Consider the following 24,364-nt stretch of genomic DNA (forward strand, 5'->3'; position numbering starts at 1 on the left):
AATGTCGTTTTCCACATAATAACAGAAAATCAAAAAATTGTCTTAAGGTGAACATAAATCCAAGCCAATCTCGAAGGCATTAAAAAACGTTAAAGACAGAACATAGTTTGGACCATGATTGACCCAAATTACTCCTGCGTGCGCCGTCGTCGTCATCGGTTTTGGGGTGGTATGTTTATCTTTCTAGTTAGTTGGTGCGAAATGCTAATGCGGTGCAAGTGTTAGTAGGCATACGACTACTTGGACACAGTGCTTGATGGAACCAGGCCGGGGAGTGGTAGAAAAATTCATTTCTGATATCTAGTCGTGTATTGTATTGTATCGTACGCGCGGGAAGAAGTTGAGGGCAGCAGTCTGTAAGTATTTGCGGAACAATGAGTCAACGGTGTTCATTGGAGACCTGCTGGTGCTTTGGATGAATTGATAAGAAACCTGTATGCTGAATGCATGTTGGTATTTGCCGTACGATGAGTTGAGCAAAAAGAGAGCTCTTACGTATGTAGCACATGCAGTGGCCATAATTCAAAAAATCAATAAACTGATAATGAAAGTGATATCGGAGATGACTGTTGTCAGGCTGTAGATACTGGATACTATAATTCTCTAAGCTCTTCAAACCACAGAACCACTTGCTGACAAAGCCGTAAGTTCATCTGTCCTATTTTGCGAATAAGAGTCTGTCTGTCCATTAGTCTGGGACACGGTTATATGAAAAATTTAGATTCTCGCTCCAGTCCACTTTTTGGATTGCATTTAGGTCCCATTACCTATGAGAAAACTTACTTTTGCAAAGAAAAATCGACAGAGGTCGCCCATTGACCTTTATAAAAATTCTGAACACAGACCTCGATAGGTATTTCTACGATGAACAACATTATCGAAGACCGCAAAGCAATCCGATGCTTGTGAAAAAAGTCATTAAACAAATACTATTCGGAAATTTTGCCCAATTTTGTTATTATTGTTATTCTTTTACGTGTTAATCAACGTCCCCTTGCTAATAGGTTTGCATTGAATAAAGTTTCACAAGTGTTTCGCGGTCTTCGGCAATATTCTTCATCGTAAGAAATACCTATTGAGGTCTGTGCTCAGAATTTTTATAGAGGTCAATGGGCGACCCCTGGCGATTTTTTTTGCAAAAATAAGTTTTCCCATAGTAAATCCCATGCAAACTTTGAACGGCTGGCGCGTAAATATAGTTTCACCATTCGAACTGAAATTTTGCACAAATGTTATGGAACCTAAATGCATTACAAAAAGTGGACTGGAGCGAGAATCTTAATTTTGTCCCACACTACTGTCCATATTGTATTTCTTGGACTCGACAAATCAATAGAAGTTTTTAATTGTTAAGCAGAGATTTGTTTTCAGCGTAATTACAATGAGCAATTCTCGCTGAAACCAGGCCGCCATCGGCACCCATAGTTAGAATTCCAATTTTATGTCACTGATCGCTAGTTTTTGATAAAACTTGAGGGTGGTCCTTTCTGTTTTCTCAAATTGGTGGACCCCTCGTACGCCAGCCAGCTGAACAGTTTGCGAAAAAGCCCATTTTTTGATAAATCCTGGGTATTTCTTCACGGGATATGCCTCATATTTCGCTTGGAACGCATAGCAAACTTAGTGGCATCGTATAAAGAAAGGATATAGCTTTCATTTGAACTCGAAAAAATTTCGGCGGCCATTTTGAATTTTGTTAGAAAAATCGTTTTTTTACCATTAGCGCACCGCTAGTTTTGAATTCTGAGATCACCATCAGAAAGCTGAGGAAAAATTGTGTAAGATAGGCTACAGATACTAGGTGAGCAATGGTATTTACCCTATCAAATGAACGATTTTCTAAACCATGTTATACGATTTTGATGTATATGGCGAGTGCAATCAATACAAAAATCTTGTTTTGTACAAGAAGAAAAAAGCTTTCTACCTTTGGTGTTTTATTTGAGTCGAGTAAAGAATAAGAATATTATTTTGAGTGAAAAAATCTGGCGGCCATCTTAGATTTCGACGCCATCTTGATTTTAGGTAGAAGCATGAATTTTTCACCTTGATAGCACTCAGCATGTTGAATTTAGAGGCTATCAATAGAAAAATTATTATTATTCTTAATTTTTCTGACGATACGTCCCTACTGGAACCGAGCCTGATACTCAGCCTGATATTAGTCATAAATCCAGGTTATTAAATAGGAATTTTCTTTTATAATGTAATTTCTGACAAAAGAATAATTCTTCGATTATCTTTGAATTCAGTAATAATGAATAAATAAATTCAATAAATGAAAACCGTCCAAAAACATTGATTGTATTAAACAAACATTTTTTTATCATATGCATTGTTGTTCATTGAATGTGAGTAGTGTGTGGTCTTCCGATTCCATGGCATGCTCTTGCAGGGTGAGCGATGGAATCAAGACCAATCGTTTTCGGTCCGCGTGACGCGAGTGCGAAAAGAGATTCGCGTTAGTAGTGTGTGGTCTTCCGATTCCATGACATGCTCCTGCAGGGCGAGCGACGGAATCAAGACCAATTGTTTTCGGTCCGCGTGGCGCGAGTGCGAAAAAATACGGCGTTTCTCAGTGGCTGCTCAATCAAGGATGAAGGATCAATTGGTGAGCTCGTTTCATGCTTTTTTTTAATCTATAAAATATGTATGACCGCACATTTAATCGTTACAACGGTGGGACATAAATATGATTATTCAACAAACTATGAATTGTTCGTCACTGTAAGTGTCGGCATAAACTCTAATTCATATTTTTATATATAAAATCCCTTCCTTTTACCTTTATTTTTATAAAAAAGGCTTTGAATGGTTCGGTCTGTTTGTCTGTGCTAGAAGTATAGACTTGCAAAACGTTAATTTTATTCAAAACACTTTGAATGGTTCGCCACTGTAAGTGTCGGCATAAGAATATTATGTGATGATCCAGCCAATCGATTTATTTTTTTCAATTTGAGTAAAATATTGTTACACATGCTTTCGTCATAACAGCTGTAGGAATGTTGCTTTTACCTATTTGTTCAACAAACTTTGAATGGTTCGTCACTTCAAGTAACGACATTATTTACTCCTATTTGGAAATTTTCCATGTCAATATATTCATTATATTCCTAAGCATGTTAACAAATAATCGTTTATCATGGTCTAATCGCTTATCAAAGTGAATCCTGTGACCCAACGATCCTCCTCATTAACAACCATCCCTCCCAGTAACCTTTGTGGAGATGCAGAGGAAAACACGGTCTCCAAATAGCAAAGGTCACACACTAACATTCCTTCCCTCAACCCCACCTGACTGCAAGGACGTGGCCGGCGCCGTTATTGACCATGTATGAATAGAGGCACTGAATTATGCACACTGAAGAAGATTATGGCCAATCCCAGCCGAACTTCTAGTTGATTCTTTGTGCATTTTCACTGACTCCGGTCAATCACGGAATAGCAACCATTGATATGTGTAGTCAGTCTAAGCTAAGCTAAGCTAAGCTAAGCTAAGCTATGCATTGTTGTTCATTGAGTGAAGTTTATCGATTGCGCATCGGGACATTAGTAAGTCTTGTGGTAATATCTGTAGTTTTAACGTAAAACATTGACAAAAGTGCATTTATTTGGAATGGAAATCTTAAATTTTGAAGCAAAAAAACATCCTTGATTTTCTGAGCCATAAAGTATTGTTTTAAGTACCGCCCAACATGCATGTGAAAAATAGCGAGATTGAAAGATGAGAAGCAGGTTTTGTTCTAATGTGGGCGTAATGCCGGAACGCAGGTGTATTATTTCGAGGTTGGAAAATCTGGCGGCCATCTTGGATTTCGACGCCATCTTGGTTTTTAGCAGTTGAATTATGAGGCCTTCGATAAAAAAACTAATCCGATTGTATTTTTTTATCTTATTTCAGCTGTTCAACTGATTGTTCATTTCTATCAATGGTTTTAGACCAAATAAATGAAAGAAATAATGCTATTTTTCAACTCGAAGATATGCAGAAGAATCATTCAGGTAGCAAATAAGCGTTAAAAAAATCATATTTGATAATTTGCTTCCAAAGCTAGTTAAGCTGAGGGGCTGGCTCTGTTCCAGTAAGGACGTAACGTAAGGAAAAAGAAGAACAAGAAGAAGAATAAGTGTAACGGTAGCATTAAAATTCAACATGTTGAGTGCTATCAAGGTGAAAACTCATTCTACTACTTAAAACCAAGATGGCGTCAAAATCCAAGATGACCGCCAGATTTTTTCACTCAAATTAATACTCCTATTCTTCACCTGTCTCAAATTATACACCAACGATTGAAAACTTGTTTCTTTGTTGTACAAAAATTATGTTTGCATTGATTGCACTCGCCATATACGTCAAAATAGTAGAACATAATTTAGAAAATCGTTCATATCATAGGGTAAATACTTGCTCACCTAGTTTTTGTAGCCTATCTTAAGCAATTTTTCTTCAGCTTTCTGATGGTGATCTCAGAATTCAAAACTAGCGGTGCGCTAATGGTAAAAACACGATTTTTCTAACAAAATTCAAGATGGCGGCCAAATTTAAAATGGCCGCCGAATTTTTTTCGAGTTCAAATGAAAGCTATATTCTTTCTCTATACGATGCCACTAAGTTTGCTATGTGTTCCAAGCGAAATATGAGACATATCCCGTGAAGAAATACCCAAGATTTATCAAAAAATGGGCTTTTTCGCCAACTGTTCAGCTAGCTGGCGTACGAGGGGTCCACCAATTTGAGAAACCAGAAAGGACCACCCTTAAGTTTTATAGAAAACTAGCGATCAGTGACATAAAATTGGAATTCTAACGATGGGTGCCGATGGCGGCTTTCAGCGAGAATTGCTCAATGATGGCTAACATGATTGGAAGTGACAGTTAAATAATACATAGTAATAGAATTATGCATTATCCATTCAAGATAATGTCGTTTTTAGAGTAGTCTGCAATATCTCATCAGAAAATTGGGTTTGAGTTACCTGCCATTACTGTGGCGAATGAATCGTCAGAATGAATTGATGATTGCCGATTGATATCCAATTGCTGAACATTGTTAGAATTGATTGAAGTGACATACCTGAAAAGAGAAATAAGCAATTAGTTCCCATGTAATGAAAAAAAATCTAGTACTACTATAAATGGATTCGGGTTATTTCGTTTTAAAATGTACATGGTACAGTAAGGCCCATAAAAGAAGCCTAAATCGTCATATCTTGTTTTACGGCAGTTTTTATATTGAAAATGTGAGCGAAAATAAATTCTTCTTAGTACTCGTAATATTTAATCTGTTCAAACGATGTTTTCCGCTTAGTACATATTTTTCCTGTTACTTTCTCCTCACATGAGAGGAATCGGAATCATTTCATCAAATTCAATCATGCAGTCTTCAAGTTCAATATCTTTGTGATGAAAGCTTTGAAAACTTCTACCCCATCGTTCTTCTATGCCTTTTCTAGAACACGCTGGATCGTTGAACATATTTGAGAATAAACGGCTCATTCTGGAGAGCCGTGTTTGGAACTTTATATAAGTATGATATGCGGATCTGTTTTACTAAAAACCTATGAGTATTGATCTAAGTTGCCTCTAATCAAAAAAAAAACTTATTGCTCAAACTTCCTTTTTTGGCATAACGTCCTCACTGGGACAGAGCCTGCTTCTCAGCTTAGTGTTCATATGAGCACTTCCACAGTTATTAATTGAGAGCTTTCTTTGCCAAAGTTGACATCTTCGCATTCGGCAGGTACGATGATACTCTATGTCCAGGGAAGTACCAAGCCTAGGTATTCGTCTGCTTAATCTTTTCTGGTTTGTCGACTCTGTTGGTCCCTTTTGGCCCCAAAAATCATTTACCAATGATCTTGGGGATAACCAATTTTCAAGGGCTGCAATTGTTCATAGTAAAACATAGCATTAATCTATCCCAATCTTCGCATCTCGAAGCAGCTCACGAGTGTGAACCAACGCATAACAAACATGACAGACTCGCGAAGAGGATAGGTGTGAGTAAGTCCGCACCCGTCTGCTCAGGAGAACATATCAAAAGAAGTAGCAACAAGTTCGGAAACGTTTACTCACGAGTAACTGAGTAAGGTGTGATTTCTTATGGTTTTGACAGACAAATTAGTTGTATGACCATCAAAACGACTATAAACTACCAGTTTGTATTCAAAAACCCTTGAAAACCATACATCTCGTTGGGTAAGTAGCTAGTCTCTTAAAAGCACAATTGAACAGTTCTGAACACGCTCACGAATCACTTTGGCTTCGATTACTCGGGAGCAAGACAGATGCGAATAAATCAGCACTCTACGTTCGAGAGCATTTGGTTTTGCTTTTTTCTAGTTCAGCATAAATGTTCGCCACTTTCCATCACTGTCTACCCCATGTTACTATAAGTATAAGGCCACTCTATGACTTTTTGTGCATCGGAATGAATCTATGACATTTGACCGAAAGACGTTTGATCGAATGACATTTCGTCGAATGACGTTTAGTCAAAAGTACGTTTGATCGCAGGTTGGTAAATGGCTGGGCATGGCGTACCATTGATACCTCACGTACCTGAAGAAAAAAATAGACCCCTTTGTGCCGTCCTTAGCCTCCTGCCCAGACACTCCTATCCCTGCCTCCTCGCGGTACTGGCCGGGGTACGAGTAATCACAGGGAAGATCGGATGGGGCTTCGTGACCGTGCTATTATCGGCGTCAGTCGTTTAGGCGTATTGTCTCACGCGGTGGGGACCACCGGGTCCCACTCCAGTTGGTGGAAACTTTTCGTCAAACGAAAAATTCATTACTGGGCTACTGGGTGTTCCGTGTGTTGTCCGTTGCCTAATGTATGTAATCGTTCAGTCTGTGCAGTCTGTTTGGTTGAAGACGGTGTAAATTGTCTTTTTTAAATAACCAACCCCGGTGGGAACTTTGAACGGCTAATCATCGTCCGAGTGCAAGAGAAGAACTTTAAGCTAAACTGTGCAATATGGCCCTCAAAATATTTAGGTGGAATGTTCCTTCGGAAATCTAGAGGGTTGGTGTCAGGCCTTGTAAGCGAGCCGTAAAATAATTAAGCAACGTATAATCAACGAGAGAATACGAACCGCAGTCCTCGCTCCGGAAACACAGATGATGATAAAGACGATTTTTACGCGCAGAACGAACGCGAATACGACAGCTGCCCAAGCCACGACGTCAAAATCATCACAGCAGACAGAATCACAAATCGACCACGTTCTGATTGATGCAGCTGAGAGCAACATCGGGTATGTGGGACGGAGTCAACGAAAAGATTGGTTCGACGAAGAATATAGGCAGATTCTGGAGGAAAAGAATGCAGCGCGGGCGGTCATGCTGCAGCAAGGGACTCTGCAGAAAGTGGAACTTTATAGACGGAAACGACAACAGCAGACCCGCCTCTTTCGGGCGAAAAAAAAACCCCACTTGGAGGAGACGGAGTGCGAGCAGATGGAACAGCTGTGCCGGTCTCAAGAAACATGTAAGTTCTATCAGAAGCTCAACGCATTCCGCAATGGCTTCGTGCCGCAAGCCGAGATGTGCAGGGATACGGATGGGAGCATCTTGACGGACGAGCATGAGGTGATCGGAAGGTGGAAGCAGCACTTCTATGAACATCTAAATGGCGCTGAGAGCAAAGACAATGAAGGTCGTGACAACGGAAGAAATGGCTTCGTCAATACTGCGGGCGATGGAAACCAATCAGCCCTCACTTTGAGGGAGGTTAAGGATGCCATTCACCAGCTCAAGAACAATAAAGCTGCTGGTAAGGATGGTATCGGAGCTGAACTCATAAAAATGGGCCCGGAGAGGCTGGTCATTTGTCTGCACCGGCTGATAGGCACAATGTGGGAAACAGAACAGCCACCGGAGGAGTTTAAGGCAGGGGTAGTATGCCCCATCTACAAGAAAGGCGACAAGTTAGATTGTGAGAACTTTCGAGCGATCACCATTCTAAATGCGGCCTACAAAGTATTATTCCAGGTCATCTTTCAGCTATGGAAAATCATGGACGAGAGCAGCTTTCCCGGCAAGCTCACGAGTCTGATAAGAACGACGATGGAAAGTGTGCAAAATTGTGTGAAAATTTCAGGCGAACATTCCAGTTCGTTTGGATCCCGCCGGGGACTACGACAAGGTGATGGACTTTCGTGCCTGTTGTTCAATATTGCGCAAGAGGGTGTTATGCGGAGAGCCGGGTTTAACAGCCGATGTACGATTTTACGTGATCCAGTCAATTTGTTTGCTTCGCGGATGATATGGACATTATCGGCCGAACATTTGAAAAGGTGGCAGGCCTGTACACCCGCCTGAAACAAAAGACAGCAAAAGTTGAACTGGTGGTGTATACGACCACGACAAAGTACATGCTAACTGGTGGGGTCGAGCGCGACAGGGCTCGCCTAGGTAGTAGTGTTACAATAGACGTGGATACGTTCGAGGTGGTCGACGAGTTCGTCTACCGTGGATCCTTGCTGACGGCTAAAGAGAATGTTAGCCGTGAAATACGGAGGCGCATCATCAGTGGAAGTCGGTCCTACTATGGCCTCCACAATGTACAAAACCTGTACCATGTACAAAACGCTCATAAGGCCGATAGCCCTCTACGGGCATGAAACATGGAGGATGCACGAGGAGAACCTGCAAGCACTTGGAGTCTTCGAACGCCGGGTGCTTAGGACGATCTTTGGCGGTGTACAGCAGTACGGTGTGTGACGGCGAAGGATGAACCACGAGCTCGCCCAACTCTACGGCAAACCCAGTATCCAGAAGGTGGCGAAAGCTGGAAGGATACGATGGACGGAGATACGGCCACGAACCGAGTATCGTGGCGAGAAATTGTTGATTCAGTGTGATCTGTTTCGATGTTAACTAAATAAATGAATAAATGAACGTTTGATCGCAGAGACCTTTCGTCGAATGAACATTTGGTCGAAAACGTCTGATTGCAATAGAAAGGAAGTGACATTTGGTCGAAACGACGATTCGTCGAAAGGACATTTGGTCGAATCTCATAAGTACCATAATAACCATAATCTCCCAACGTTTTGCTCAACCCTTTGAATTTTTGGTGTTTCAAGCTGCTTTCTCATTCAGCCTTGTTTTTTGAGTCGAGAAGAGCTGATCCCAATTTGAAGCAAGCTGACTTTTGTCACCTCAATCAACTAGTCTTATCTCACCTAATATTCAGAAAAAGCAAATTTTTCTTGTTAAGTTATTTTCTATTAAACTATTTCTTAGTGCTCTCATCGTAATCATACAAACCTCCTACCGCAAACATTTGAAATTAAATTTTGAGAGAATAATGAATTCAATAAATCATTATGTTCAAAAGTTGAGTTATAAAATAGATTGTAGAGCGGTTTTTTCAAAGAATGATGGTATTATAAAAGAATAATAAATTCATTAATGCTAAAAGTTCCAGTCAATGTGCAAAAATAATTCTTCTAAAAAATCATTTGAATAACCATAACCATAACCATAACTTTAGATCACAAACAAATATGTGTATGATTAATAATAGAATTAAATAACCGTTATTTCATCCAACAACCGTTGATAATCCAGATTTTTCATTGCTATAAGTTATCCGACCAATGCTGTAAAACTTAGAAAACAATTATCAATCCATAGGACGATGATTTATTAAACTTTGATGAAATTTAAGTTTATCTAAAATATTTTTTTTATCAAATGTTCAAATTATTGTGTAAAAGTTCTATTTCCGCCTCATGTCTACACACTCCGAAAAAATCATTTGATTTTACGTCTTTTGGATGCACATAAAAGAAGCGAGCCGAATATTTTCTTTGACGATTTCCCAACACAAATTTAACCGTCCCCATCTATCAGCGGCTCAAATCACTTTCACTAGAGCGAGGTACCTATACACTTCCTCCGGTGCATTCAGTTCAGTTACATCCATATGTCCATATTTAACATGCATTTAGTCGCAAACAACAAGTACGCTTTTTTTCTCGTCCCGACGCCCATCTCACATCTAACAAGCATCAGTCGGCTGTTTATGTTGCTCGACTTTTTTCTGTACCATTCCATGTCGCCGCCGCCTTCCGCTGGCTGGTTGATGATGGCAGTCAAATTGACAAGCTTTTAGAGAAGGGGGACACTCTGAGTTTTATGAAAAAGTATCCAAAAGAGTAATTGGACCCAGTTTAAACATGTTTTGCAATTAAAACAAAATCAAAAAGCATTAATATGTTTTCTGAAAAATTAAACCTAGCACTAATAAATTTAACAACTAAGAAAATTAAATATTCCTAGAAACAAATATAATCAGCATTGAATAAACAAACAAAGAAAAAATAAGTATTCAAACAATTGCCAATGAAACTGTAACAATTGGTTGCTATTTATAAGTTTTAAACGCTATTTTTTATTTTATTTTTGTAAAATTTTAAATTCTATAGTCGTGTTATATTTTTTGTTTTTTGTTTCTAAGAAAATATTATTATCTTAAATGCTGATTTATAATTACTAATTTACACCCAATTATTGCTATTGCAATTATTTCGAATTATTTTAATGCCTGTTTCTAGTGATGGTTAACCAATTCCTAGGGCATTTTAATATTTTTCCATTGATGATCACCATGCAGGATAGTGTCAATCTGGCCTTCTTTAAACGGCCATTTAATGAGCACCGCCACCACTCGCTACAAACAAGTTTCAGACATTGGCAAAACAACGGCGGCGGCAATAGCTTCAGCACAATGAATGGTGCTATGTTTTCCCTTAGAGGGCCTCAGTTCAGCTATGCAGCAGCTGCATAGCATCCCACTTTTTCCATTCCTTTGCGCTCGTTGCCAGTCGCAAGAAAAATCTTGTTTCACTTCCGATCTACATAAGTCGATGGGATGTAAACTAGTGTCGAATAAGGGAAAAAAAGTCGCAATGTCTGCACATCAATCGGTTGAGTCATTTGCTAACAACCGATTGTCATAGGCGTAGCCAGGACATCTTTGCCTAAGGCAGCAGCCTTATAGCTCATAATGATCTTGAGATCTTGAGATATGCGGTAAATGGACGTCATGTAAGGAAACAAAGGGTGCCGCCAATTGTGGTCAGTTGTTCTGACTTTGGGGGATTTAGGCAGGAGATCATAAACTCCATTAGGTTCCCTTCCAATTCGCAAAGAAAAAAGACTGTCGCGTTTTGCCGGAAATTCTTAAAGATCGCGTACCTCTTCTCAAACAACTTGAAAAAAAAAAGAAAAACTAATTTATCACTTTTGACAACAAAACAAAACTGAACGCTTGTTAAAGGTCTCTCAAGTGACTATAAATCACTGGAAAAGATCGAAAATGGAATAAATGATTTACTTGGATTTCTCTTGTCCAAGTAATTATTATGAAAATGAGAACCCAATATATTATTCAGTTCACTTTAACGAAAATGATCCGTAAGTCTAACGATTGCCCTTTGCGCAAACGAATCGATGAGGCTCGTACCAGGCAGATGAACGGCAACGATTTTCGTAACAGAAACTCCTCTGGTAGAATCTCCAGCAATTCGCATTTTTCAGTTAACGATCGCTTGCTCTATAGCAGTTAAGGTACACCAGGGCAAGTTGAAACGGCTGGGATAAGATGAAATAGCAAGGTTTCATAATGAAGTTTTAAAATGATGTGAAATTCAATTACAGAAACCTAAACTTGACAATTGGTGCCAACTATTAGGAAAGAAAGAACTGCTATATTTTATTGGCATCATGTTCAAAACTTTGCATTTCACCTTGTCCCGGTGTACCTTATTATTGAAACTTATTTGATACCTGCATCTAAACTAAAAAGAGATCCAAACTTTTTTGTTTTTTATTTACTATAATTTATTTATTTATTTTTTTCATAGATGTATAAAAAACAACTTTTTTCGTAATTTTAAACCAAAGTTTTTGAAACTTTGGGTGTTTCTGTTGAAACACAGCTTGGGAAATATACTTTCATAACTGCCTTTTCAATTCAGTGGACAGCAAGACAATTTGTTTCAAGTTTAAAAAAAATGTCATTGGTGACTTCAATTTACCTTCTGGATACCTCAAAGAATTGCTAATGTTATCGAACGATCATTTCATAGTTTTTCAAGAAGCGCAACAGAAATTTGATTACACACATCTCTACCTATTGCCCTGGTTAGAGATTCTCCAACAAATTCCTTAAGAGATTTTTCCAAGCATTCCTCCTTTAATTCTGCCAAAAATTACGCCAGCGCTTCTTGCAATACTTTGCTCTAAATAGTTTAAGTTACTATTCTAGAGAGTCTGTCTAATACCTCTTTTGACTAAAATTTAAAGGAAACGTCCCCTCCCCTGCTTGCCTCTGGCTACGCCCATGCTGCTGGCAACTGGCTGGTAAACAGAGGCGAAAATAGTGCACAGCTGTAATGCGTTGCAATCAAAAACGCACTGTAGCGCCATGACAAGAATGCGTTTCACTAATTCTACTCTAACTCAATACGCAATGAACCGAAGGCGACTTTTCTAAAACTATCTTTCGGATCTAACACGAATCTAGATGTGTCATCCGATTGATTTGGCTTTGAATCTTTGACGTTCCTTTCATCACTCGGCTATTTAGGTGATGAAGTTTGATCCGCGATGCAGTTATTTGCATTTGCGAGGCTCCATACAAACCGTGTGGAGATCTATTGCCTCAGACTTCCTAGAAGAAAACCCAACTAGGTATGTCTCGCCAACGTCTGAAACCTCCAACCACACAGCAACATTCCAGCTTGGCCTCAAACCTACACCTCTCGTAAAACGATTCGATTGCCATTCAGCCCACCAGTACTAGACACACTAGTCTCGCCCAAACTGGCTTGACGGCCCCCTTGTTCACGACATGGCACACTTGGGAGAGATGCAAAAGACAGGGATGGTGGCGATTGAGTTTCTTTAAAATAGAAACTTTGAAGCTCTCATGCCTGAAATAAGAGACCAAACAAGATCTCTTTTTTATTCAAGAATCAAAACAGAAAAAAAAACAAATAGGAACAAAGAAGTATCAATTTTCATTAGGATTCTTTAGATACATATCAAACATTTCTATTAAGATATTTCTAAGAGTTCTGTTTTGTAATGCCTCTTCTTCTTCTTTCTGGCGTTACGTCCCCACTGGGACAAAGCCTGCTTCTCAGCTTAGTGTTCTTATGAGCACACTTCCACAGTTATTAACTGAGAGCTTACTATGCCAATGACCATTTTTGCATGCGTATATCGTGTGGCAGGTACGAAGATACTCTATGCCCTGGGAAGTCGAGAAAATTTCCAACCCGAAAAGATCCTCGACCGGTGGGATTCGAACCCACGACCCTCAGCTTGGTCTTGCTGAATAGCTGCGCGTTTACCGCTACGGCTATCTGGGCCCTATGCCCAGATATGCCTCGTGATATATTAAAAACTAGCCAACTTTGCCCAAGACGCTAATTTTGTAAGTCTACTGTAGCCTCCCTACTGAAAGCTTCCTATGGAGTTTTCAATGATGCAGGGTAGTGTAGTCCATGAAAAATTGATATTTTGCCCATATCTTTTTTATTTTAAATTCTATCAAAATTACGTCCTCTACAAAGATTTAGAACTAGTTGAAACGCGTATTTTGGTGAAATAATTAAGTGATTATATTCATTCGTTTATGAGTTATGACCATTTTTATTCAATGAAGTTTTGTGTGAAATGAAGCAGACATTGCAATATGCACAGAAAAACCGCAGCAGCAAAACAAATCCAGTGAAAACTATCGACATTTCAATCAACAATCTTCAATTATCGCCCACTAAGACTAAACTATAAAATTGATAGCCAAGAAATGTCAAAGTCAAATCACCCCCCGTTGTTTTAAAGCTAGCGTAAAAAAGCTGGATTGTTCTGATAAAACTCATTGTTGTTTCAACAATTTTTTTTATTACAACAAATCGAAAACACTTATTGAAAACAACAAAAATATTTATTATTTTCAATAGCTGTCAATTCTCTGCGTGTTGAACATTACTGTAAAGTTCTAAACATAATTTGGTTGAAAACTTTTAAACTGAATATTTTTTAGCATATTATACTTATTTATATAATGTTTAGATTCATGTTCCGAACACTTGCGGCTTAGGCTGACTTGAAATGAAACTAATAGGCAAAAACCAGCCTGAATTGACGATAAAATATTAATATATCTCCTTTTATTGTAAGTTTTTCTTAAAAGTATTGAATAATATTTTGTTTCCATTGTCAATCACTGTGATTATTCTGCCACATATTCCGAACAGCACGAATAAATCCTATTCATATAAATGATTTAGCATACAAATGAATCTAAACTGGTTTATCTGACATCGAGCTAGAAAGCCATTACTACTCCCAGGGTATAAAATAGGTTCAAACACAATAGATTTGAGTTGCAATTGACTTCCACTTCCTGGGAATTGGATGAAATATATCAGTGAAATATTTCAACCACCACGCCATACAAAATCCGCGTGTTCGGAATATAATCCCTCTTTTTTAATCATCAATGAAAACGTTTTGATTCGTTGTACATTTCCAATGAATAGGCTGTGTATGGTTGAAAGTGATCAAATTTAATAAAAAAATTAGACTGTAAAATTGCAATGCTTTTTGGTTTTGTATAAAAAATTACTTTGCAATTGATAAGCAAGTGCTTGAGCTTGGATCAGTTTACATTACAGAGAACAAACGTTCAGCTTCATTGAATAACATGTGTAAATGCTTGTAAATACCATTTCATAGTATGTCGTTATGTCATAGATATGTACTCTGATTATTTCGCTTATTCCATTTAATACATTTCATACATATTATTACTGATTCATTAAAACAATTGTCGTAAATACAAAGGTGCATTCGATCTCTATTACAAAAGGTTTGTATTTATAAAAAAAAAAAATAAAAATATATATTCGATTGAGAAGATTTCCGATGGTTTTGACTTTGTTTTTATTAGCACTCAACAATATTTCAGCTAAAATCATGAACTTTCTGTAAAATATGTTCGTTTTCTCATCAATATTGAATCCTGTTTGATCCTTCGTCCTTGGCGCTTGTCCCTGCGGGGGTGGCGATGGGAACAGGATCAAACATGTCGCGCTTAAAAAAAGGTCAAAAGTGTCGTGATCTATTTGATCCTTCGATCTTGACGCTTGTCCCTACGGGGGCGGGCGATGAAGGCAGGATCTAACATATCGCGCGTCGGTCGAGTAGTGACATGAAAAAGCGTCGCGGATTGTTAAAAGTGTTTGATCTATTGATCGTGTCGCTTGCTCTTGCGTGGGCGAGTGATGAACGCTTGGTCGGCATACAATGCGTTTATCGAATTATATGTCCATTTTCTCATCAAAATTATACGGTAAATCCTCCAATATTCTCCAGTAATAAAATATACCATTTAAACCTCTAAGTTATACCTTTCAGATCCTGTGCAAATTGGATCCCCGTTGTAGTCGATTTTGATGTTTGAAAAATATGATTTTCTTTTTTTAATAAAACTGATCATATTTCATAAACAAATGAATAGAATCACTTAACTCTTTCACCGTTCACCGTTTGCGCGTTCCAACTAGTTCTAAAACTTTGTGGAAGACGTGATTTTGATAGAATTTGAAGTAAAAAAGTTATGGGAAAAATTTCAATTTTTCATGGACAACCCTACCCTGCAACATTGAAAGCGCCATAGTAGACTTACAAGGTTGGCGTCTTGGGCAAAGTTGTTCAAAATTTAACAGAGAACAACTTTATAGAACAGTTCAAAGCGCTAGCTTGAAAAGCATAAAAGTTGGAAAAAATATTTCCGTGTTTTGTTGGACCACCCTAATGTCACTGAATGTCAAAATGTAGTCCTCATTATATGTACCCCTATTTTTTGTGGAGCAATCGACTGTATATTTTAATTGTGGAATTTACGGCTAAGCAGTCTTGGAATGATTAAAACATTAAAACGAGTTTTGTTTCAACCCAACGTTTCGACACGGGGATTGTGTCCCCTGAGGAAGACACAATGACTGCTTAGCCGTAAATTCCACAATTTAACATTTTTGTCAAAGACAGTTTTGTTCTAAAAAATCATCCTCATAATCTAATTTTTTTTCTCCTAATTTTGCGGTCTGGCCCAATGGGCAATGTCGATTGATGTATTGGTGGTATCAGAGTGGCCACCGAATTTTGATTTTGAAATCCCGCTTTTTTCCCGGTTTTCCCGGTATATTTTACTTAATTTTCCCGGTTTTTAATCCATTCTTTCCAGCGTCTTTAATAGACTTTTTCTATATCGTTTCTATGAAAAGCACTGCAACCTTTTTTTTACAGTTTTAAATTTTTTAGTTATTTTTTTCATAGTAATTTGATTGTTTATTTATAGTTTCACTATTGGAACAATAAGTTAACTATTAGATTGCTCTAATCTATATAGAATCTTATCCTGAAAGCTATGACATGGTATAGTATTCATCTGAATCGATTTGTCTCGCGTTCGTTGAAAATCAATGAAGCCCTGGAGCTATCTATCATGGGAAAGAGATGGTTCATTGATCCTACTCTTGACACGACAGGGGTTTAATTTGAATGCTATTTGACCCATATTTACAAACAGCCCTTTAAGCCTAACTTAGAATTTTCAACTTCAAGTTTTAAGATCTAGAGAACCTGACAACCGTTTGCGTTGAAAATTTGATGGAATGGTTGCATTCTGGTGATGATAAAACGATCAAAATTTCAGCTCAAAGCTCTGTTGAGAACCAAATAGACTCGTTTTCTTGAAATTTCAAGGTTTGGCTTTGGTAAACAATCACCTCAAGCGCATCTTAATGCTGAATTTCAGATAATATGGTCGACAAAAGCCCCAGGTGTCTGAGTAAATCATCAAGATGCCCAAGTAGTTCTTTAACGTAATTTAAATTATTTCAATTCTTAAACCTTTGAATTTTCTTCTCTAAAGCAAATAAGTTCAAGGTATGTATGGAACAAATCCGCACATGTAGAAGCACTTACATAGGGCTCACTCACAATTTTAATAACACCGAAAATTATCATTTTTGACATCCATCCACCCTCTCGTTATGCTCTTTGTATGGATATTCTACACATTTTATATGAGCTGTAACAGCTTGATCGTTATTAAAATCGTACATGCACCCTTATCAAAAACTTTGTCGACTAGATAACAAGTGACACATTAAAAATTTTTATAAATAAAGGCTTGTTTACAAGATTAGTTGTGGTATCCAGCAATTACAGAAAAGTGCTAACCAAGCTGCAATAAGTAATTAAACTTTGATTCAAAACGTCGAGTAAAAAAAATAGAGAAAAGTTCAAAAAATATTAACACTGACAGTACGAGAACAAAAATTCAAAAAAATATTTTGAAACATTGCTTAGAATAGAGTGAAACAGTTTTAAGAAATATGATGTAGCATAGTAGAAATTAAATTGTTATTGTTTGAAATTATTTTGAAATTGCAGATGCCATGAGAATGTCATTAAACATAACTACTTTCTATAATTTATTTTGGAGGTAATTTTGTAGATTACAGCTTGCAGATGTTCGTTCAAAACGATTTTCCCGGTGATCTTCTCAAATTCCCGGTTTTTCCCGTCATTTTCCCGGTGGATTCAAATTCCCGTCTTTTTCCCGCTTTTCCCGTTTTTCCCGGTTTGGTGGCCACCCTGTGGTATAACACTTTTGACATTCCGATGTCCTTATACCAGCATGCAAATATTAAAGTGGGTGCCACTTTTTGAGCTCGAGTTCCACTTATGTTATGTGGATACAACCTTCTGCAATTATGTTCATTAAGGTATCAACTGTTCGATTCTCACCGAGAAGACGTGAAACTTTTTCGCAAATTTCACATTAATTTGTCCATTTAATCCAATTGCAAAGTATATATAATGTCAAGTTTTTTTTCGGTTATAGTATTTCTCATTCTGGGCTCAATTGAGCGCTATCAACCTAGTATACGGAACGAAACAATGACATAGGGTCAGTTTTCAATTTATTTGGAACGAATATCCCATACAAAGTTCAAATTGAATGCGCCAGATGATAGAGCAACCAATTGGGCTGAAATTTAGAGAGAGCTTTTTTCGTACCCTTTCTTTTTTTATATATATTATCACTGCGACCAATAATTGATCTACCCTAAGTCTTATATCGAAAGGGTGCCCCGTCGAGTTTGACATTTTTCTTTGTTTAAGGGCCAGTCTAATAGACAAATATAACTTTTGGCAAAGAAAGCTCTCAGTTAATAACTGTGGAAAAGAACACTAAGCTGAGAAGTAGGCTCTGTCCTAGTGAAGACGTTAATGCCAAGAATAAGAACTTTAAACACCAATTAGGTTAAAAAGATACTTTAGAAACGTTCCATTGAAAACAAGAACTTTTTAGAGACTTGCATTAAAATAGCGACCAAGTCTTTTAAAAGTGATATGCAACCAGCCCTAAAAAGTGCAACAGTAGGAACCTATCTGGTGCAGAAATACCCCATAAAATGTGAATAAAAATTCAGTCAAGCATTTCTGCAGATCAACCCCTTCTGGCTCGTTAGGTCCCCGCGCACAGTATTCATGTGTGAGCGTATTGCCTGTATGCTACATTTAATCATACCCTTCGAGGGAGCCACAAACCCACATCAGCCTCAACCGGTGAAGCGAAATGGAACTTACTTCACTTTCCCCGGCCAGTGGCGGCAAAGTTTGATCAAACCGGGGACTTGAGCTGTTGTTAGTCGTAGTCGTCGTCGGCATCGTCCGTCCAGTCAACGATATTTGCAACCCGTGCGACGGCAGTTAAGGCAGATTTTCCTCTTAGCGAATGAATACCTACCTACAGTTACAACGTTCGAACGAAGTAAAGTTATTTACTTGGTCGTTTCTCCACACCTCATAAATTTCGCCAAACAGATCACATACGAGCGATAACGGACGGAACGATCGAAGGAATGGGCTCGTAGATAGATTGGACATGTTCGTGCCTTCCCCTGATGGAACGTAGAGTACTTATAGATTCACGGTATTTACGGGTGATTTATATTTGTCACTATGCTATTTGAGCTCAAGATTTTTGTTTATAATTCTTCAGAGAATCCGACTAGAGATTTCTGTAAGAAAATTTCTAAAAATTTCTTTGAAGAATCTTCGTGATATCATCACAGGTTTTAAACTTAAAGATTTTCTCCAACAATTTCAGTTTCAAGGTTCCCTCCAAGTATTACTCATTTTCGTGTAGAATTAATTTCTAATAATACCGCCAGAAATTATACACAGTTAAACATAATGAAGATTACGCGTCATGTAAACTTCATTTATGCGATGTAAACATGACGTCGTGTAAATTTAAGTCTGGAATCAAGTAAATTTGTGTAATATGTCATGTAATCACACAGGATCCTGCTGGACTACATGACATATAATTGAAGTTTACATGACTTGTCATGTAAATATCCATTATATACCACGCTCCAATTATGTGTTGCATTTGAACGCGTTCAGTTTGCGTTCCAGTTCAAACTTATGAACGAGGGATCAAGTAGGCTTGAACATTGATCAGTTCAAAAATATGAACCCAAAAGAGCTGAAAAATGAACGCGAAAGGAAAATTGTTTTCATGGTAGATTTAAAACACATTCAATGCAGAACGGGCCGTTCGTGAGCAGCGTTCGAATCTTGCACGAGAGTTCAATGTTTACTGAGTTCACGTGCAAAATTAAAACGCGTTCAGTTCACTTTTGGCTCGCGTGCAGTTTAAAATGCATCACTGGTTCGAACTGTGTATCAAAGACTTCTCGATTTCTCCAGAGATTCCGCAAGGTATTCCTCCAAATGTCGTTGAAAAAAATTCTCAAAGAAATCTTCCAGATATGTATCCAATTTTTGTTTCAGGAATTCATTCTTCTGCATCAATTTTAAGTTAGTAGCAAGCCCTATCAAGTTACTAGCACAATGCACCCAAAAAGAGATTTTGTGCAGAGAACTAAATATCTTGATCGAAAGGTGGAAGCAAAATTTCGATGAACACCGGAATTGTGCTAAGCGTCATTGCTTATGCTCAGGGTCGATACAACGGAGAAAATATCTACATCAGTATTGCGATTGATGGAAACCAGCCTGCTTTCGCCTTGAGGCAGATTAATGCAAATGTAGAATTATAATTTTTTTTTCAAATAATGATGAAAAGGTTAAGTGTATACTAAAATTGTAAAAACGGTAATAAGAGTCTTATGTCAACACTTATAGTGACGAATCATCTATTATAATAATAAAAATAGTTTGCTTGAAAATAACATAGACTATTTATACCAGGTTTCGGAATCACTCATCGGCCTTTCTTTTTTATCCAAAACTGCAACCTAGCATTCGCATTCTTTACTCTGAAACTCGTGTAATAATCGAACAACAAGCAAAAACAACGCTTCAAAAGAGCAAGAAATGAATCAGTTACCACAACAGAAGCCGATGTCATAATGACTAATAGAAATTCCGAACAAGTTTCACATCCTTTTTGGTTTTTGTTTGTCAACGATCAACTCAGAGTGCATTTTTCCTATTCATCGGACCTGCATTCGATGCTAGTCTTAACAAAAACAGTTTGGCAATCATGTTGTTTGTCAACTTCAAATTCGATGGACATGTCTGCCCGGCTAGCACAACAAAGTTTTGAATTTCGTTTATCGGTTTCTCGGACGCCGGTTCCCATCAGCAGTCGTAAACACTAATGTTGTTGGGTTTGGCAATGGCATTCTTTCGGCTGTTGCATTTGGTGCACTTTCGTGTGAAATTAGCTGCTGGTTCTAAGAATAGTTTTCGGATGGGCGCTTGGAGTAGATTGAACGCCGGGTGTTCGAGAAATAATGTAAATTTTGGGATAGTAAATTCATTGAATTTGAAAATAAACGTTGAAACATATGATTAACAGTAGAAAGTGATATAATTGTGAATAGAATCTGCAACTGCTGATCAGCATAAAAATCTTGACTCAAACCATTTCGGGTCTCTCAAGGGGCTCCACAGCTTGTAGGTTGAAACGCCAATCTAGCAAATAGGGAGTCGTGGGTTAGATCCCCACCGGAGCACGTGGTTCCTTTTCGCAGTTTCAATTTCAATTTGTACATCTGACACTTGTTACGCGTGAACATGTAAACGGCAAACCTTACAACTGTTTTATTATTTGGAAGTGAAATATTTTCGTAGAAAAAGTGAATCCCACTGGTCGAGGATCTTGTCATAAAGGGAACTTTATCCACTCCCAGGGCATAGACGAACTTCATGCTTGCCTTGCCTTCATACTTATGCATGCGAAAATTGTGAATTGACACTGAAAGCTATCATTAAAAAACTGTGGAAGTGCTCATAAGAACATCAAGCTGGGAAGCAGGTCTGAGAAGAATATGTACGAGTTGAATAGAAAATGTATCATTACCTCATTACCATGAAAAGTTTTCCATTGCTAATTTAATGCATTTGTAACATTCACAAGAGTAATTTAAGTTTTACTTAGTATGCAAGTTGGTCATCAAGAAACCTCTAAACCTCTAAAAAATATCACATTTTACGTGTTGATCTGAATTTTCATTCTTTTGATTTGTATTACATCTTTGATACCGTGATCGATGAAATCCATGAAATATGAATGTATTTTGAGACACTAGTGCGAAAATTAAAAAGGTATCTTGTAAACAATCAAGCTGTCCGAAACTGGGGGATAGGAGGTGCCGGACCAAAATTGTAGTTTGACCATATTTAGTTCAACTATGGTACAAAATACATTCATACTTTCAAATTATGATTATATTTGATCATGCTTGCGTGATCCAAATTATTTTGCCATATATAAAATAACTACTGAATAGGTTCAAATTTAGGGCGATACGTTAAATTTTCAACAATTTTCAAACATCTCAACTTTTTTTAAAAAGGCATGCATTTTTCAAGGATGTGTTATTCTGTGCAATCATTACTCTCTATAAGAGCTTTCTTTTCTTCTAATACACCATCTTGATTGGATCACGATTTCTCAATTTTTCGACTTTGTCCGGTATTGGGTGCTGTCCGGTACTGGGGGATCTCCCCCTACCTATATAAAAAAATGAAGAAAATCATGTTTTCACTCATAAGTCATTTGTTTACAAATTTTAGCAACTTACTATGTTCTACAAAGTTTTTGGTACTATTATATTCTACAACTTTGGTGAATATACCACAGTTGTGTTTCTTCTTGTTTTTTTATTGTCTTCTTCTTCCTGACCTTCACCAAAGTTGTAGAATATAGTAGTACTAAAAAATTTGTAGAACATAGTAGGCTGCTAAAATTTGTAAATAAATGACTTATGAGTGAAAAAATTATTTTCTTCATTTTTTATTCATATAAAAAGTCAATTATCTCAGAAAGTATAAGAGATAGAGAAAAAGTTTGTTGTACAAAGTTTTTTGTATTAAAATATGCTACAACTTCGCTGAACATACCAACTTGCTATCTATTAACATTAAAAAAGTTGGCATATAGGACACTATTGCGATTAGTGCAGAAAAAATCCCTTTCGTACGAATTGTAGTACAACTAATTTCGAGACACTTCTGGGAAGCAACCTATACTCTAAAACCACAAAATGACGTCGAAAAGTTCATGTCCGCCTAAACTTGCTATCTAAACCATTGTGCAATTATAACAAATCTCATTACAATCTTGTTCTAACTGGACCAGAGTTTTAGCTACATTCATCATTATAACAACATTATATCACATGTTGTTATGATAACAGAACATTATATAATTTGTGTTTTATTGTATGAAGAACTTTTACACTTAACTTTTTCTCTTCAGCTCAGACGCAAGAGCAATTTGAAAACCACCAAGTCCATTCATATCAGCTGAGAAGACGTAGAACCAGTTGAGCTTCCATCATCCTTTACTTCAAGTGTACCAATAGACTTAAGGCGAAACAGTTTGGAATCAACTTCTAAGATTGCACTGAAACTTCAAATCTTTGGATTTCGAGATGTTTCACCTTAACGGTAGGGGCGTCAAGTCAATTCCAGTAGTTTGGTACATTTCTAGGTTCGATACCCGTGAATGACATGTTTTTTTCAACAATAAAAACCTTTTTTTCATTTGTCATTTTCTAAAAATAGACCAAATATATAGTTTTTACCCTAAATGATTTTTACCCAAAGCGGTATTTGAGACAAATTATGTTACAGTTTGATATGCTGTAGAGCAAAATTTAAGTTGTTTTAATAACATCCTGCATCTAATTTATAACAACCGGTGTTACAAAAAAAAGATCGTAACTAAATAACACATCAAGTTTTAATTTTGATAGCTTCAACTAGTCGGGATAAGCTATGTAATTACATTGCGGAACACATTTTTGTCTCAAGCACCAAATAATCGCTATTTACTTAATCAAGGCTTGCTGAATCCATATCCGTTTTCAAAAATACAATAGCACGTCTAGTTTTTGAGATATTGGCTGTTGAAAATGTAAAATTTGACAATTTCAGTCAACTTGCATGCAATTTTTCCAGCTTATATGAGAAATTATTTGCCTATTTTACCACATAATTAAATCTTCATGTGTATAACAATACTTATCAACAAAATTCATAATACTTTCGACGTATGGAGGCTGCAAGCATGTTGGAAAAATCGATTGAATCGCGCAATTTCAACCAAATTATATCTAAAATGAAAGTTGAAGTCCTATTTGGCATGCTTGATTTTTTCAAATAGGCATTTTTTTTTTCAATTTAATTAGTAATTATTAGCATTTTCAATGTTCATTACTAACATGCTCACACGGGTAGAAATCAGAATCCAAAATCATGATTATGCACCCGGATATCATGATTCCAGTGTGTTTTCATCTTATGAAAATACACCATGATTTGGACTCACGACTCATGAGTCAGATTGTCGTAACGCGACACAAGTTGCAGCTGAGTGCTCGAAATCAAGGATCGTATGCTCGAAAATCATGATTCGCGCATCCGTTTCGGATCTATTTATAATTCTGTCAATCAACCCGATAAAATGAAAGCAAAAAAAAAACAAATTTGCTAGAGCAAGATTCGAACCAAGAACCTTCAGATTGAGAGCCAAGTACTTTTCCACAGTACCAATCTATCGTGATGAATCGATGGGTGATCGATGCGAATGACTTGAAGCAAAGTGCACCGCTTTGTGTTGTCGCTCTGGATGTTACGTTTATGAAGAATCATGAGTATGACTCCAGAAACCATGATTTGTCGTCCTGATATCACGACCCAACCAATTTATGAATTTCATGACTTGTACATCATGGTGTGGGAATCAGATTTTTATCCGTGCACTGTATTTGACGTTT

General features: G+C 37.4%; 1 protein-coding gene across 4 annotated transcripts in view; it reads right to left on the reverse strand.

The window, feature by feature from the left end:
• Window positions 1–24,364, reverse strand: part of LOC5576237 (dystonin) — a 627,686-nt gene that overhangs the window by 387,785 nt on the left and 215,537 nt on the right. The gene's annotated exons all lie outside the window — the stretch shown is intronic.

The sequence above is a fragment of the Aedes aegypti genome, chromosome 3, assembly GCF_002204515.2.
Source record: "Aedes aegypti strain LVP_AGWG chromosome 3, AaegL5.0 Primary Assembly, whole genome shotgun sequence".
Lineage (NCBI taxonomy): Eukaryota > Metazoa > Arthropoda > Insecta > Diptera > Culicidae > Aedes > Aedes aegypti.